General features: G+C 34.7%; 1 pseudogene; it reads left to right on the top strand.

Annotated features, from left to right (window-relative positions):
- Positions 1 to 5654: 5654 nt before the first annotated feature.
- On the top strand, positions 5655 to 6393 carry LOC101725915 (tropomyosin-like; annotated as a pseudogene).
- The last annotated feature ends 11141 nt before the right edge of the window (positions 6394 to 17534 follow it).

The following is a 17534-nucleotide window of genomic DNA, read 5'->3' on the forward strand; positions in this document are numbered from 1 at the left end:
TTCTGAGCAACCTGTATTCAAACCATATGCTTACTTTTGAGTATTTTATTTTTAATTATTAAATTGGAAATATGATTTATATATTTCAAGTAAATGTCCTTTGCAATTAATGGTTTTCAAGTATTTTTCCCATACTGTCGGTTATCTTTTCATTTTCATGGTGACATTCTTGGAAGGACAATTGTGATGAAGTCCAATTTATAGTTTTATTGTTATTATTTTTACATTTTAAAAATGATTCAAAGTAACTACTGCTTAATCAAATTGCATGAAAAAATATATAATATACATATATAAATACATATACATGTTTATTTCTTCTAAGATTTATATTGCTTTGGGTCTAATATTCAGATATTTGATCCATTTTAAGTTTATTTTTATATAAGGTGTGAAATAGGGGTTTAAACTATTCTTTTGAATGGAAATATCTAGTTTCAGAATGATTTATTTAAAGAACTATTTATTTCTCTATTAAATTTTCTTTGAACTTTTGCCAAAATCAATTGACAACAAATGTGAAATATTGTTTCTGGAATCCTAATCATATTGTATCAATCTATATGTTTATTTTTATTCTAGTATTAGATTATTTTGATTTTCATTGTAGTTATGTAGTCATGATTTTCATGTAGTCAGTTTTGATATAAGAAACTATGATGTCTTCAGATACATTCTTCTATTTCAAGGTTGGTTAAACAATATTGTGTTTCTTCCACGTTTAAATGAATTTGAATATCATCTTCTACATTTCCAAAGGATTTAACTTGGATTTTGAGGGAGATTTCATTTAATATACAGATTAATTTGAGAATTATTACTATTTCAAAATATTAAGACTTCTGATTCATACACGAGTGTCTTTCCATTTGTTTAGTTCTCCTTTATTTTTTTAATAATATTTTACCCATTTTAAAGTTACTTCATTGATCCCTATATATTTTATTCTTTTTGGTAATTTGGAAATGGAATTGTTTTCTTAATTTAATTTTCAGGTTACTTATTGCAAAGTGTAGAAATACAACTGATCTTGTATACTCTTGGTTTCTGGAATCATACAGAAAATGTTGATAAGGTCTAATAGTTGCTTAGTGGATCCTTGGAATTTTTAACGCATAACACACTCAATTTTCAAATAAAGATAATATTACTCATCATTTCTAATGTTGATGACCTCTGTTTCTATTTCTTGCTTAGATTATCTGATTAAAAATTCTATTTTCATTTCTACTGTAAGTGATCAGAATGGCCATTGTGATCTTGTCTCTGATAATTCTGGTAAAAATTCAGCTTCTCACATAAAAGAAGTATGTTAGGTATGAGTTTTTTATAAACATTATGCCATCCTTAGATGACTTCATAGCTACTTTGTTTAATATTGTACTGGCAACACTTTGAAATTTTTAAATGTTATAGTTTAAATTTTAATCATTGATGTGACTTGGGATCATTGCTGTGACAGTGTGGTTTAGGAGCCTTTGGAAATGTTTTCAGGAGTAATTTGGCAAGATTTTGGGGATGTGATCTAGGTCCTAGAATGTTGTAAGTGAAGATTAATGAAAAATATTAGTATTGTCACCAGAGTGGTTCTGAGAGTTTCCCTCATTTAATCACCCTACAGTAGCAGGCTCACTGATTTCAGTCACAGAAAAACAACTCTCAGGATGCTTCAGAAAGAGACATGAATAGTTTAATAGGCAGAGATAGAGATTGTAGTACACATCCAAGGGAGGCATGCAGGTGCTCAAAGAAATGAGATGCACTGGAGTTTGGAACTTGGAACATTTACACTTTGCTTGAGGGGGTGAAAAGCTAGGGATAAATGTGCTCACCCAATTCCTCCCTCCCTCAAAAGTGTACCAGCCCATTCTACAGGTATGGTTATTCTGTTGTGATAGGTGATGTAAATATTTTGTAGATTTGCTCAACTTGCTAATTGCACCAATTTATGGTCTTTTAGTGATGGGTCCTGTAGGGAACAAGTGGAAATTTAGCCAGGGAATGTTGGCACGGGGCTGTCTTGAGTGACATCTGTTAAGTCCTGGAAGTTGCAGTCTTCTTAAAAACATAATGTTTAATTATGAATGCTTTGTCTCTTTTCTACCTGTCTTTTCCTACCTCCATGTGAACTCAGAAGCCCAGAATGTTGACAGGAAGGAAGATAGTAAAAATTGTGCTCACAAGCTTTCAAATGGAAATGAAAACTCTATTGAAAACTGCACTAGAAGTCATTTGAGCTACTTTCTGGCAAGTAACTTATGTCCATGCCCCAGGACTTTGTGGGAGGCTGAAATTGAAGGTTAAGAATTAACTAACCTGGCAGAGGAAATTTCAAGACAGAGTAGCAATGAGGCCATGCCATGGATACTGCTGGCTGATTTCAGCCAGATTTTCAAGAGAACTGAGAGAAAAAGCAAACCAGAAAGTTTTTAAAAACCTGCAGTTTGGCCAAACACAATCATATGTAACTTTGAAGCCAAAGACAGCATAGTTGCTGAAGAGAGTAACACCACTAAAAAGAAACCAAGTATTTTGCACCTGGGCAGTCAGAAAGATTCTTAGAATCATATCAGGAATTAGTTAGACCCAATCCATGGATCAAGGGCATAAAAGTATGAATTAATTTCAAAGATTTTGCTTTGAGGAAAAAACACTGGGGCACCTTGCTCCTATGGGGTCATCTAATTGGTTGTTATCCCGGGATTCAAATTCAAATTCAAATTGTGTTCTGCCATCCAAGCACTCACAGGCTGGGACAGCCACAGTCCAAGTGGGCCTTACTAAGCTTGAGTTATTGAAAGACGCTGGTATAATTCATGTGAGCTGGATTTGTATGTAGAATGAGATGGTTAACGAGTCATAGAGGCTTCCACTGTGATATCAAAGGAATTACTGGGAGACAGGGAATGTGTAATAGGATTAGAATTTCTGCAGGCTGCCCTTGAGAGGGTAATCCATGAAACAGTAAGTATGAACCTAAAGCTGCAATACAGACATCAGAAATTAGAGATACTAAGAATGTGGAATGTCTAGTAAGTAATGCTGCAGGAACTAAGCAGAGCTAGTCCGAAAGAGAGGCCATGAAGTCCGCAGTTGGGCAGGGATGTACAAGTCCTATGGTGGTCTACATGCCCTGGATCCCTGCCATGGAGGTACATGATTTAATGGTTCCCCTGCTGGGTTTCTGTCTTGCTTTGGTCCTGTCTTTCCTTTCAATTTTCCTATGCTTCTGTTTTTGAATGGAAATGCTTGCCTTGTACTATTTTATATGGGAACTAGATAATTTGCTTTTAGAATTTTACAGATAAGAGTTTGTCTTGAGTTTCAGAGGAGATATTGGGCTGGAATTTTGAGCCATTCTAGAAGTGTGGAGCCTTGGGGCACCCTTGGAGTTGGAATAAATGCATTTTTTTTCAGGGTGAGATGAGCATGAGCCATTGGGGTTTGGATCTAAAATTTTCCCCCAAAGCCTTTTTTGTGTTAAAGGCTTTATTCTTAATGTAGGTATGTTCAGAGATGAGGCTCAGAGAAATAATTGCATCGTAATGGCCCCAACTTCATCAGGGGGTTAATTCAGCTCAGTAAGCATATTGGGAGATAGGATCAAATTGATTGTGGTGGTTAGCCTGAGAGTATGGCTGTGACAGGTATACATTATCCCTGGCCCTTTTGTGGTTCTCTGTTGCATTCTCTCTGCTTCCTGGTTACCATGCCCTCTCTTCCATGATATTCTGCCTCCACATAGGCCCATAGCTGTGGTGCCAGCTGACCATGGACTGAAACACTGGGCCAAAACACATATTTTCCATTTCAACTTGTTATTCTCAGGTATTTTGTCATAATCATTGAAAGCTAATTGACACATTATAAAAGAGCTACGTTTTTAGTTTGCATCATACCTCACAAATAAAATAATCACTTCTGACTCTGGGTATTACACAGTTTTGATCACTTATTTCTTTTGCATTTTCTCTCAAGAAATTCTGACTTTTTCCATGTAAGACAGCTGCATGATGGCAGATTTAGTATTTCAATTTCCTCATTCTAGCTTGACATATCCTTGTATAAGTCTGTCACACAGTTGTTCACTTTTATTCTGAGTTAAAATACCTGTTGAGGGCCATTTTTCTTGAGAACTCTCACCTATATGTCATTCACCAAGCTAAAATTCCTTTCAAATGTATCTTTATATGAACAAATCCCTCATATTTGTCAATCAGTATTTAAACTGATTTTCTGTAGGAGGTCTCCAAATTCTCTTACTTCATACTCCTAAAAATCCGTAGTACTCCATCTTTACCTCTTCTCAAAATATAATGATCCCTTTGTTTTATTATCATTATATGTAAATAAAATCATCTATTTTTATTATGAAGTCATTGCATATAGGATCTTTCTCTTAATCTTCATAGCACTTGGCATGGAGCTATGTATGTAATAAAAAATTAATAAATACCTTAATAAAAATTTATGACGTAAGTGGATGAAAAACTAGTCATACAGTATTAGTCTGTGATGTAAAATACACTTTGATAATTATATAGTATATGCATCAGCAAATATATGAAAACTGGTCAATGACAATTCTTTACATTGGGCTAATTAAAAGTATTTACCAAACATACCACCATCTTCTCAAACATATTTATTAATAATGATCTTTCCTTAATTGTAAATATAAAGGTGTTATATTAATGTATAAGTGTTTATATGTTTCAATCTTTACATATATATGTCTAAACCTAAATTATATTTCCTTCTTATAGTTTAGTTTGTTAGATCATATTTTACTATAGTAATTTTGAAATATATTTCCTTTAATGAAACTGAAATTTGGTCAGCACCTTCATGTGTCATGTGTACAAGGAAATATCTCGTTACAGAAATAAATATGTAAAAGTAACAAGTGATAAAGGGCCTGTAGATTATGGTATCACAGAGAAGGATAGAATCAGTGTTAAAAAGAACTGGTAAGGACATTATAAACGGGCCTGTACTTGAGTTTTAAAAGGTAACGTCACACATCAAGCATGTACTCTTATCTTTGTATTTCCTCAGGCAGTTCTAATAACCCACTTGATATCATGGAACTGGTTAATGGCAAAACTAAATCCTGCCTCTGAAGTCCAACCTGCTAAACATGAAAGGCAATCCTGCTTTACTACATCCCTAGAGAAGGATTTTGTTTCAATTTATTTTATTGTGTTTTGTGTGTTTGTTTGCTTTATTGTCTCTCAGATAATAAAAGAACAGGATATTCCAGACAATAGTATGGAAAACATTCTGAGAGATATGAAAAGATTATCCAGTTTGCAAATATGTGAGGAAAAATATGGACAAGGATGTAAGCATTTGTCTTAATACTCGACTTTTCATTAATTTTTTTGACAGCTTAGTATACATAAAAATCTTGTGCAATGCTTAACAAGTAGGGGCTACTAAACATAACTTAATACTTGCTTACTAAAATTAACATAGGCATTCAATAATGTGTGAGCACTTATAATGTGGTAGGTGCTACATGGAAGATTTTAGGTGGGAAGACTCATTGAGTTCCCATAAATCTGTATTGCGTAGGTTATTATAACTAAGTTTACAGAGGAGAAAGCAAAGGAGAGGCAGGGACTGAGAAGAGAGGCAGCTGGGTGGGCGCTATGACAGGGATCACCACCATCAGAGATCACAAGATCCAGATTCTTCAGCAGCAGGCAGATGATGCAGAGGAGAGAGTAGAAGACCTCTAGCAGGCGGTGGAGGGAGAAAGGCGGGTCCGGAACAGACTAAGGCAGAGGTGGCCTCCTGGAACCCTAGGATCCAGCTGGTTGAAGAGGAGCTGAGCCGTGCACAGGAGCACCTGGCCACTGCCCTGCAAAAGCTGGAGGAAGCTGAGAAAGCTGCTGATGAGAAGGAGGGAGGTATGGAGGTTATTGAAAACCGGGCCCTAAAAGATGAAGAAAAGACAGAACTCCAGGAAATTCAACTTAAAGAAGTTAAACGCATTTCAGAAGAAGCAGATAGGAAGTATTAAGGGGTGGCTTGTAAGTTGGTGATTACTGAAGACTTGGAACACACAAAGGAATGAGCTGAGTTCATGAGAGTACCGCTGCTGGGAGATGGATGAGCAGATCAGACTGACGGACCAGAACCTGAAGTGGCTGAGTACTGCGGAAGAAAAGTGCTCCCCCAAAGAAGACAAATACGAGGAAGTGATAAAGATTCCCACTGATAAAGTTAAGGAGGCAGAGATCCGCGACCCAGTTTGTTGAGAGATCAGTAGCCAAACTGGAAAAGACCTCTGATGACTTGCAAGATAAGCTAAAATACACCAAAGAGGAGCGCCTCTGTATGCAAAGAGAGCTGGACCAGACTCACCTCCACCTGAATGAGATGTAGAGCTCCCCAGTCCTGCCCTGCCACTGCTCCTCCCTCTGACCCTGATACCACCTGAGGCCAGTTTTCTCCAAGCTGATCTCGAAATCCTGATCTTTAAGGCTGCTGTCTCCTTTCAACGTTCTCTCTCCCGACCCCACCTCACCCCGCACCTCTTGTCTTTTGCATCAAACTGTCTCTGCCTCTTCCCAGTAATTCCAGCTGGGCTAGAGGCTGAGCACCTTTGGGAACAACATTTAAGGGAACGTGAGCACAATGTGAAGTGTCTTTAAAAGCATGTACACCTTTGTAATAATTTTTTGTTGTTTTTGTACCAACCATTTGTAAAAGATTCCAACTAATTCCACAGCTCCAAACCAGCAATCTAATTCCTTTCTCACTTTGGATGGTAACTTTTCAGCCTACCGCATAGTGCCTTCTCCACAGATGAGGAAAAGGAGTTTAGGCATATTCCTCACCAATAGCCAAACAGAGCCCAGGGAAAGACTCCACTGTAGGAAACCTCACTGCTCTGCACCATGTACCAGCTGAACCAGGAAGGTGATCCCAGGAGGAGTTAGCCAAAAACAAAACTGTGCTTCTCAGATTTTGAGCATTAAGGTATCTTTGCACAACTTTATTTTTATTGGTTACTTTTTTCATGAGAAGTGAGCAAATTAAGATGGTGAGACCTGTGAAACTTTTGTGTGTGTGTACATGATGCTGGGGATTGACCCTAAGGAGGGTCTCATGCATGATAGGCAAGAGCTCTTCCACTGAGGCCATCCCCAGCCCTGAGGCCAAATTTTTGTCCAATTTCTAGCCCCTTCCCAGCTGCTCACTGAATGGACCATGTGTCCCTCCCTTAATGTTGAGATGATCCATTAGTTGCTCTCCTACCTCCTTGAATAAAAGGAAAATAATGTTTTTGCACTGGTTCAGCAATATGAAATTCATCTCACCCTTTTTTGGGTCTGAAGCTGCTGTCTCTGATAAAGTGCCATCTCATTGTGCTTTTTATCAGTCATTGCTGGAGAAATCTTGAATGCCTTATGACAAAACTTTTAAATTTTTATATTATTTTGAAATTTTGCTACTTTAGGGTTGGAGTGAACAGCTGCTCCATCTGGCTGCGAGAGTTCTCTACAATCTGTGAGCTGGCAGTGTGCCGATCTTTTGAAGTTATTTTCCTCACCCCACTTTTAGGTGAGGTTTCTGTGACATCTGTTGAGTGTATATCTTGCAGCTTATTGGCTTAAAATATATGCTCCTTTCTTGTGGTCTCTCTTTGGGGCCACTCAGGAGAAAGAAGAACCAGTAGTACAACTGTTTTGATCCTGAATATTGCCAAGTGTCTTTGAAATAAAGAACCAGTCCCTCTAAACCTAAAAAAAAAAAAAAAAAAAACAGAGAAAGTTATGTAGTTGTTAGATGCTACAGTCAATAAAACTACCAGTCTGATTCTACATCTCATTTTCTGTATCTCTATATTACACTATCTCTGAAAGAAACATGTCATTATTTCTCTTACTCCATATATATATATATATATATATATATATATATATATATATATATATATGAGAGAGAGAGAGAGAGAGAGAATTTATTTCCTATCCTTTTTGGTCATTTTCTTATGAGTGAATGCAAGTCAAAGTTCCAAAAAGAGATATTTTAATGAGACTGCCATATATATATATATATATATATATATACAGAGAGAGAGAGAGAGAGAGAGAGAGAGAGAGAGAGATTATATATAAAGCAAATATACTGAGGTTGTCTTCAACATATGACAATTTGCTCTTTATACATGCTACAGGGAAAGGGGTATAAGGACTTGGCTCTTAAATAAAAAACATAATTTATTATTTTAATGCCAAAGCTAAGAGGGTACTAAAACAAAAGGCACAGGCCTAATAACTATTGGTGCAGATGATAGTTATACACAAAGATAAATAGCTTCACTTTTATTTTAAGACTTTAAGATAGTAGCTTTATTGAACTAAAACTTACATACCACACAATTTACAAACTTAAAGTTTGAGATTCAGTAGGCTTTTAGCACACTGACAAAGCTGTGCAACCATGGCCACAAATTTAATTCACCTTTGTTATCCTAAAACAAAACCCTCTACCCGCTAGCTGTCATCTAAGCTTTACTTTTCATTGAGTCATTAGTAATCTGAATAAATGTTAATGTCTCATACATCTATGCAAAGGAAAGATAAATGTAAGTGGGGAGTGTTTGTATTGAAAAACTAAAAAGTGCCTACACATAATATACATAAACCATGATATAGTGTGTAAGACCGAGGGCCTTACCAAACGCTCTGAGGAGCTGACTGCAGTGAAGAACACCCGGGAAGGAACACACCGGACAAGTTGGAAAGTAACACAGACCTTAGTCTGGCCAGACGGCACTCCCAAAGCAAAGTAGCTTAGAGAGGCAACTAGCCCAGAGTCCGAGGCTCTTTTTATAGGGGGTTGTAGGGAAAGTTAACAGGCGGAATTTACAGAAGAGGAACAAAGGTTAGTGGTCAGCTGACACCTACTGATGGTCACCAGATGTTTATAGATTATTCTATAGATAGCGGTGTCCGGAACATCAGTTTCGAACAAAGAGTTGAGTAATTTACTTTGGGACCTTATGGCTGATACAGATCTTATCTAGTGTCCCCGAACTAACAAGCATCTTTATCTATTAACTCACATTCAGTCACAGTTGGGGCTAGGGGAGTTTTATGAATACAGAGTTATGCAGTCCCACAAGTAGACAATTTTATGGACAGCAATCTGAATTTTGATAGCATGGTTTTATGTGTCTGTGTGTGTGTATATATGTGTATATACACAAGTATAGGTACTTGTCTGTTTATTCATGTGTCATGATCTGCCCATATTATAGTCCAAATCATGTAGCTAAATGTGTCCCTTTTTCTAATATAAATGCTTTTTGATAAAGGAATAAATTGATAATTAATCCTGAATACTTATTATAAATTATTTTTGTATGTGGAGTGGTGTTTAATACAATACAGTATCTGCACATGTACATAAAAATTAAATGTGTTAGCTCCTTGTGTGCTGGCCCTGTCTAACTGCCTACAAGATATCTAATTAACTTACTTATATACAGTACCCCCCCCCCGAAAAAGTACCCCTAATTCCTGTGAAGGGGCAAAGGGCAAAGAGTGTTCTGGCTACTTCCCACTGAAGAAGGCTATAGTTGTGATCAGCAATCAGTTACTCTCTAGAGTGTCTATCTAAAGGCCTTTGATAGGTGCCAGGTATTGTCATCTTGGATAGGTATATAGCTTTGAGTCAGGAGGAGATAAAGCCAATGAAATAGTTAAGAATACATGGGCCAAATAATTAGGTCAGCAGGATTGCTATGAATATAGTCAACAATAGCCTCCAAAAAGAGGATAAGGAGAAGGTCCAAGGGACTTTAGAATCCAACATAGAAGTTGTACTGTAGTTTAGTGGTTATGAGCGCTTTACAAGGTTGATCTGGTGGATCCTGATGAACAATGTCTAGCACATTTGTCATTGATTTCATTTATATGACCTCTTGGAGTTTGGCAGCCAACCATAGTTATTTTATTTTATTAAAATTTTATTTATTTATATATATATATTGATTGGTACATTGTAGGTATAAAGTACATTTACATTTATCATTGGGTGTTTGTACCAGAACATGATGTATCTTAGTTCTTATTTTTTCTCCCATTACCTGTTCACCATTAACTCCCTCCACACTTCCCTATTTACACAGACTTTGATTCCATTTTATTTTTCTTCCTCATAATTTTTCCTTTCCCTTCTTCCCTTTCCCCTTCCCCTCCTGCCATACCCAAACCCTTGGACCTTTTCCTATTTCAAATTATCAATTATTCATTTTAATCATTTTCATCCTTATTTACACTTTCAATTTCTCACATTAGAAAAACTATTCGATATTTACACATGTGTCCTATTTAATTCACTTAAGAGTATGGCCTCAATATGCATCCATTTAGCTATAAATGTTTCTAGTTTCTCATTCTTTATGAATGAGTAGTACTTCATTTTATAAAGAAATCACATTTTCTTTATCCAGGTTCCAGTTGATGGGCACTTGGGCTGTTTCCAAGCTTTAGCTCTTACAAACTGTCCTGCTATAAACATAGGTGCACATATATCGTGTGGTATGATTCTTTGAATTCTTTGGGGAAGGTTCCAAGTAGGGGAATAGCTGGGTCAAATGGGACCTGTTAGTCCTAGTTCTCTGAGGTGTCTCCATATTGGTTTCCACAGTGGTTGCACCAATCTACATTCCCACCAACAATGGAGAAGGGTTCCTTTCTCTCCACACCACCTCCAGCATTTGTTATTGGTTGATTTCTTGATAGCAGCCATTCTTTGTGGGGTGAGGTGGAATCTCAGTGTTGTTTCCATCTGCATCTCTTGAATGACCAGTGATATTGAACATTTTTTCATATATTTATTTGCTGTTTTTACTTCTTTGTCAGAGAAATGTCTGTTCATTTCGAATGCCCATTTTTGAATTGGATCTTTGAATCTATCTGCTAAAAATTTCTTCCCACATTGTAGGTTGTCTCTTAGCTCTCTTGGTAGTTCCTCTTGCAGTGCAGAAGCTTTTTAATAAGGTGAGATTGCAGTTGTTGATTCTTTGTGCAAGCTCTCTCCTGTGCTACTGAAGATTTGTTCATAAAGTCTTTTCCTATGCCAATGTCATCAAGAGTTCTACCTAACTTATCTCCCAGCAAGTTTAGTGTTTCTGTCTTAATATTTAGATCTTTAATCCACTTCAATCTTACTTTAGTGCATGGTGATAGGTATGGGTCTAGTTTTAATCTTTGGCAGGTTGAAGTCCAGTTTTTCCAACACCATTTATTAAATAGGCTATCTTTATTCCAATGAGGGTAGTTGGCTCCTTTGTTAAAGATGAGGTGGCTGAGTATGTCTGGAGTAGTTTCTGCATCTTCTAATCTATTCCACTGATCTTTAGGTCTGTTTCTTTACTGGTACCATGCTGTTTTTATCATAGTAGCTTTGTAGTATAGTTTCAAGTTGGGGATTGTGATGCCCCCAGCCATGTCTCTGTTGCCTAGAATAACTTTTGCTATTCTAGGTTTCTTCTGCTTCCAAATGAATTTTTGGATTGTTTTCTCTAGTTCTGTGAAGTATATTGTTGGAATTTCAATGAGCATTGCATTAATTCTATATAGTAGTTTTGGAAGTATGGCCATTTTCACTATATTGGTTCTTCCTACTCAGGAACAAGGGATATCTTTCCATTTTCTTATATCCTCTTTGATCTCCTTTTGCAGAGATCTGTAGTTTTCAGTGTAGAGGTCTTTTGCCTCCTTTGTTAGGTTGATTCCTAGATATTTCATTTTTTTAGATGCTATTGTAAAAGGAATTATTTCCCCGAATTTCTCTCTCAGTGGGTCTACTATTTGAGTATAAGAAGGCTATTGTTTTTTGATTGTTGACCTTGTATCCAGCTACTCTACTGAATCTGTCAATTACAACCATACTTATTTTAATAGTTGGGTCCCTCCAACCAGTAATCTTGGTGGAAGACCTCCAGAATGATATAGGGGGAAGAAATGCAACTCCCAAACATGTTAGATATCAGAAGTGTGAGTTCATGTTCTCTAAAATCAAAGAATGAATTCTAGGAATAATGGAGATAGGGCCAGCACTGGAGGGGCTAACATCGAGGACAGCAGAGGAGCCAACATGGAGGAAATTTAAAACACATTCACTGAAAGCCAGCATTGTAAAAGAACAGAAACTACCACACCTGCATAGCATGAATAGTAGTGACTGATATCTAAATAGGTATCAATCACCTAGGTGGGGGCCCAAGATCCCTGACATACCCCTTACCACCAAAAATCATTGCTCATTCCTTGTAGGCTTGCTGCATGACTTGTTTCCCCATTGGATTTGCATTTAATCAACGTTACCTAAGTGACTATACTTATCATAATCTTATTGGTCGTTCGTAGTTTTATCCATCTTGTGATTTCTCAGGGTATCAATATTATGTAAGCAACTGCTCTTGTAATCTCACTAGTTGACTATAGTTTTGTCCCCCCTTGGACCTGCCTCACCTTGTGGTTTTGTCCCATAAAACACCTTTGAGAAGTTGGGTGAGCGGGCAATCCAACTTCCAGTCCCCCTTCTGTTTCTCTTAGACAGAAACTATCTTTCAATAAATTGTTTGTACTCTTAAAACAATTAAATGTATTAAGTACACATTCTATATTAGGTTGATGATAATATTCTCATTCATTGTTAGTAGTATCTGAAAAAAAACTCATGAAGAAAAAATACCTTGGGAATTTATTAACATTTTAATTGAGTTTAATTTCAGTAAGATTCAATAGTTTACTTTTGTGAAAAGAGGTAGGTATTCTTGCCTTTTTGAAGGACTCAGTGACTTTTATTAATATTTAACTTCATAAGCATCGTTATCTCTATCTTACAGTAGGTAAACCTCAACTTTTGATCAGAATTGTTAGACATTACACTTTCTTTTTCTGAAAACTTAAATAAGAATCAGATTTTAAAAGAACAAATAATCATAAATTTATTATACCTCAAGGTACCTCAAAATCTTAAAAAAGACATAAAGCTATGATTTAAAAAAATTTTACTGAAATTATTACAACACATTTTTAATGAAATAAAAATTGACTGATAAAACAAGGAAAAACTTGAAATTTAAATAGTCATTATCTAATGATATACCTATTTTTTGATATCTTAAACTTCCAAAAGTGCATTTTCTGCTGGAATATTTTTCTCCTGTTTAAAGCAATGATACGTTCTTTTCTAATTGTGTTCACATTTGTTACAAGTCTATTCAAGACTGTTTTAGACTCAGGACCAATTTACACATGCTTTTTCTCCTCCATCCTTATTTATTGCCAAAATCTACCATTATAAAGATAGCGATTATAATTATATTGCCTGTTTAACACATATCCCTCAAATAGTTATCTAAAAATAATGATACACTATTCACAACTTTTTTTCCTCATTCTTATAAATCAATGAAATTGCAAGCATTGTGTAAATTATACAGTTCATTTTACTTCTGTAATTATTCCTGTCTTCCTTGACTCAAAACTTCTGTATTTCAGGCCATTCCACTAATCACTGCCTTTTAAAACACAATGTTTGATATTGCTGGGGAATCTGAAACTAAAACTCTCAGGCACATTGGTATAATGGGCATTTTATAAAATCATATAATCCAAAAGATGCTATTTCTTATATAAAAATTTATAAGACTGTATATATCCAGAATTTTCACATTTTATCATGTTTCCATGTTTGAAGATATTTATTGTCTTCATGTTTTTACTTCTTAAAATGTAAATAACACTTTGTTGTTACATATGAATTTATTCCAAACTCTACTGATCTATGCTATCAGGAAAGCATAGATACCTTTCATTCCAAACACCTGATGTATTGTAATTGTATATTTTTCCTATCAATTTACTTATTTATTTTTATTTTTTGCTTAAATTTTTTTATTGGTACATTTTAGGTATACAATACGTTTACACTTATCATTGGGTGCTTGTACCTGTACATGATGTATCTTGGTTCTTATTTTTTCCCCATTACCTGTGCACCCTGTCCTATCAATTTAATTATAGAGCACATTCTTTAAAAAATTTAGAAAGTTAGATATTCATATTTTAGCAGACATGGTGGATTATTTTTCTTTTTTAACTTTATATTTGAGTCTAACACAAAGAAGTAATGAATATATCAATATTCTAAAACATTTACTTGTGAATAGTGTATAATTTTGTTTGTTCTTTAGATTTTATTATGTTGGACTCATAATTAAACATGTCCATTAAAAGTGTAGTTATTGGGCCAGTGATTTGCCTCATTGGTTCCGCCGCCTGCCTCAAAAGCGCAAGGACCAGAGTTCGATCCCTGGTATAAAAAAAAAAAAAAAAAAAAAAAAAAAGTGTAGTTATCTCCCTGTTTTCAGGCAGGCAGTTTAGGCTTACTCAGTATTTCTTTGTCCATTAACTTCTTCATATCCCAGTTAACTAGTTGTAGAAACAAATTAACAAACTATAATACAGAGGCACTAAATGAGTTTTTGGTTCACATGGAATTTCAGAACTTATTTGATTCTATTGGAAAATGTTCATTTTTTTTCATTAGTATTTAAAAACAGATGTACCAGGACTAAACAGAAAAAAAAAAAAACAATGACAATAAACTATGAATCTAAGTCAACAAGTAAATAATATTAAACACAATTCCATTAAATCCACAGCAAATAAATAATTATTGCCATGTACATTCTTGTACTTATTGGATATTTATGTAACACTGAGACTGAGAAGGATAACTTGAGTTTTTAAAAAGACATTGATATAATCTCTACACTTTTCTGAATTTCATTACTGATATTTACACATAAACTTATTCAATTTGGTTGACCCTTATATAGTTTACAAACCACTTCTAACTGATGTCAATTAGTGTAATAAAAAATGTACAACACAAATATCTGTACTTTATTTTTCTCTTTGGATATTAAGGAAAATTATTAAATTTAAATATTTATAATATAATGCTGAAGTATTTTTTCCCTGGTATAGTGTATGTGTGTTAAGTTTAAGAGCTTTGACAATGAGTCCCTTTGGGGCTTTTCTGAATAAAGAAAAGACACTTTTAAAAACTGAGTTTCTTTCTGGCAATATCTACATTGTCAGAGGTTTTAAAAACTGATTTTTAACTTAAAATGCAGAGAAAATCAGCTGTTACGCCAAATACTCCTGAATTTATATTTAGAGATACAATCTGAATTTCATACCCCTTACTCAACCACTAACTAGATGCCTCTAATTAGATTTTTTAAATCTCTTAACTTTTTTAACACTGAATACCATACCTCCTTTATTCCCCTAATTCCTTCACTAATTTGAATTTCATCTAACCACCATAATCTTTCACTTGGATTATTGCAAAAGACATCAAAAGGTTTTCCATCAAACACTTTTGTCTACCTGTAATATATTCTCAACATAATTATCAGCATGATTCTTTCCCATTCTTCGTTACTGACCATCGTTGCCAAAATCTTCAATGATTCCTTATATCCCTGATGGTAAAAACAAACAAATTATATGGCCTACACAGCTCAAAATAACCTCTGTCTGCTTGGTGGTCTGGCCTCATTTCAACTGACATTCCCTTCAAGTTGCTTGTTGCCTTTGACCTACCTTGCATGGATAACACTTTCACTTTCTTCAAGCTTCTTCATGAATACCAATTTCTCAATGAAATGATCCTGCCATTCTTACAACCTTCCTTCTCTCAAACTTCTTAGCCTCCTTTTATATTTATTTACATACAAGCACATAGTTATTTATGTGTTATACCTATTTTCAATCATCAGCATCTAGTTATTAAAAATTAAATGTAGTGAAGCCTGAGATTTTCATCTACCTAATATCTAAAACAGTACTTTGTATATATAAGGTAAAATATTTATTCAATGTATAAATGAAGGATTTTCTGAAAGTATATATAAAGACTACCATCTTCAGTAGAATATGATTTCAGTTATCATTGGCACCTTCCCTGTAGATACCTTGTGGATAATCATTAATATAATGGTAATATGCTCAAGAATTTTCATTTATAAATTACCTTTTACACGTCTATAGAAATGCAGATATAGCACTTCAGCAGTATAGCACATCATCTTTTAATAATATAGCAGTATCCTGTTAAAACTGAAACAGTACGTTACTTTTTAGATTTTATTTGAAAAAAGAAGGGTTGTATTTTAATCAAAATAGAAAGACACACTGAGAAGGATACTATTGTGAGAGACCACTGGAATATGATGCCACAGTGCGATAATGTGTGCATGTCAGTGATCTAGACCGCTCTGAGATACACACTACACTTGATCTTAGCCAAAAGGCAGAGAAGCGATTTGAGATACATACTATAAAAGAGCAGGAGTAATAAGGAATTGAAGTATATAGCTGCAAACTATAAGCCTTTAAATCAGGTAAAATAAAATTAATCATTTCAAAATGTAGAGTATCAGAAATAATTTAATGCAATGAAAAAATGTAGTCTTTACAAAATGAGCAGTTTTAAAGCTTACATACTCCCACACCTTCTTTACTGAGAGCTTAACAAAAAGCATTTCCTACCAAGGTACAGTGCACAAAGGTATTCATCACATAATTAACTTTATTCATTTGAAATATAGGTAAAGTCAACTTATTTCTAGTAATGCTAATTAGGTGTGTAATACACATCATCAAATAAGTATAATGCGTTTTGATTCAATGGTGATTTTTGTATATTTAGAAGTTCTATCAAATTACATATGAATCACTAAAAAGTAGTCAAGATAAGCCTTAAGTGATAAAGTGTTATCCTTATTAAAATAAGCTAGAATCAATGGTATTAAATATCTTTACTCAGGTGAAATATTAATATGTTATTAGAGGAGTAACTATCAGATGTAGGAGATACAACTATTACATCTCTATTTTGTAGTGTGTGATTATTATGATACACTATATATGTAGGGAGTATATTGTGCTCTTTTAATTAAAATGGTATTATAGCATATTTACTCATAATAATATATAAAATATTGAATACAGGATAAGGTTCATAATCAACAAGTTTACAGTTCATCAGAATTTTTGAGTAGGTATAACAAGATAAAATTTTATGTAGATCAAGGAAAGATTTAAATTTATGAGTACATAGAGTCCATATTTAATAGAGGTACTATGATAAACACATTATTTACATTATCATATTAAATCCTAATAAAACTACCCAAAGGCAATTTTATTATTATCCCATTATACAGATGATAATATTAGATTTAGTCAAAACAAGATGCCTACAGTCACGGGTACTAGGGGAGCTTAGCTTTAAAGCTGACAGACGGGCCACGATGTACAATGACACTCTAAAATATATATTTCCCAAAGTGCAAGATAAAAGGTTCTTTGATGATGATGTTATTGTTGCTGCAAATGTTACTGGGGAGTGAAACCAGGTGTCCTTTTCAACCAACTACATATCCAAACCTTTTATTAGTATTATTTTAGTTTGAGATAGTG

Source organism: Heterocephalus glaber, unplaced genomic scaffold (genome assembly GCF_053883595.1).
Source record: "Heterocephalus glaber isolate CG9 unplaced genomic scaffold, H.glaber_assembly_v1.0 deba00001429, whole genome shotgun sequence".
Classification (NCBI taxonomy): Eukaryota; Metazoa; Chordata; class Mammalia; order Rodentia; family Bathyergidae; genus Heterocephalus; species Heterocephalus glaber.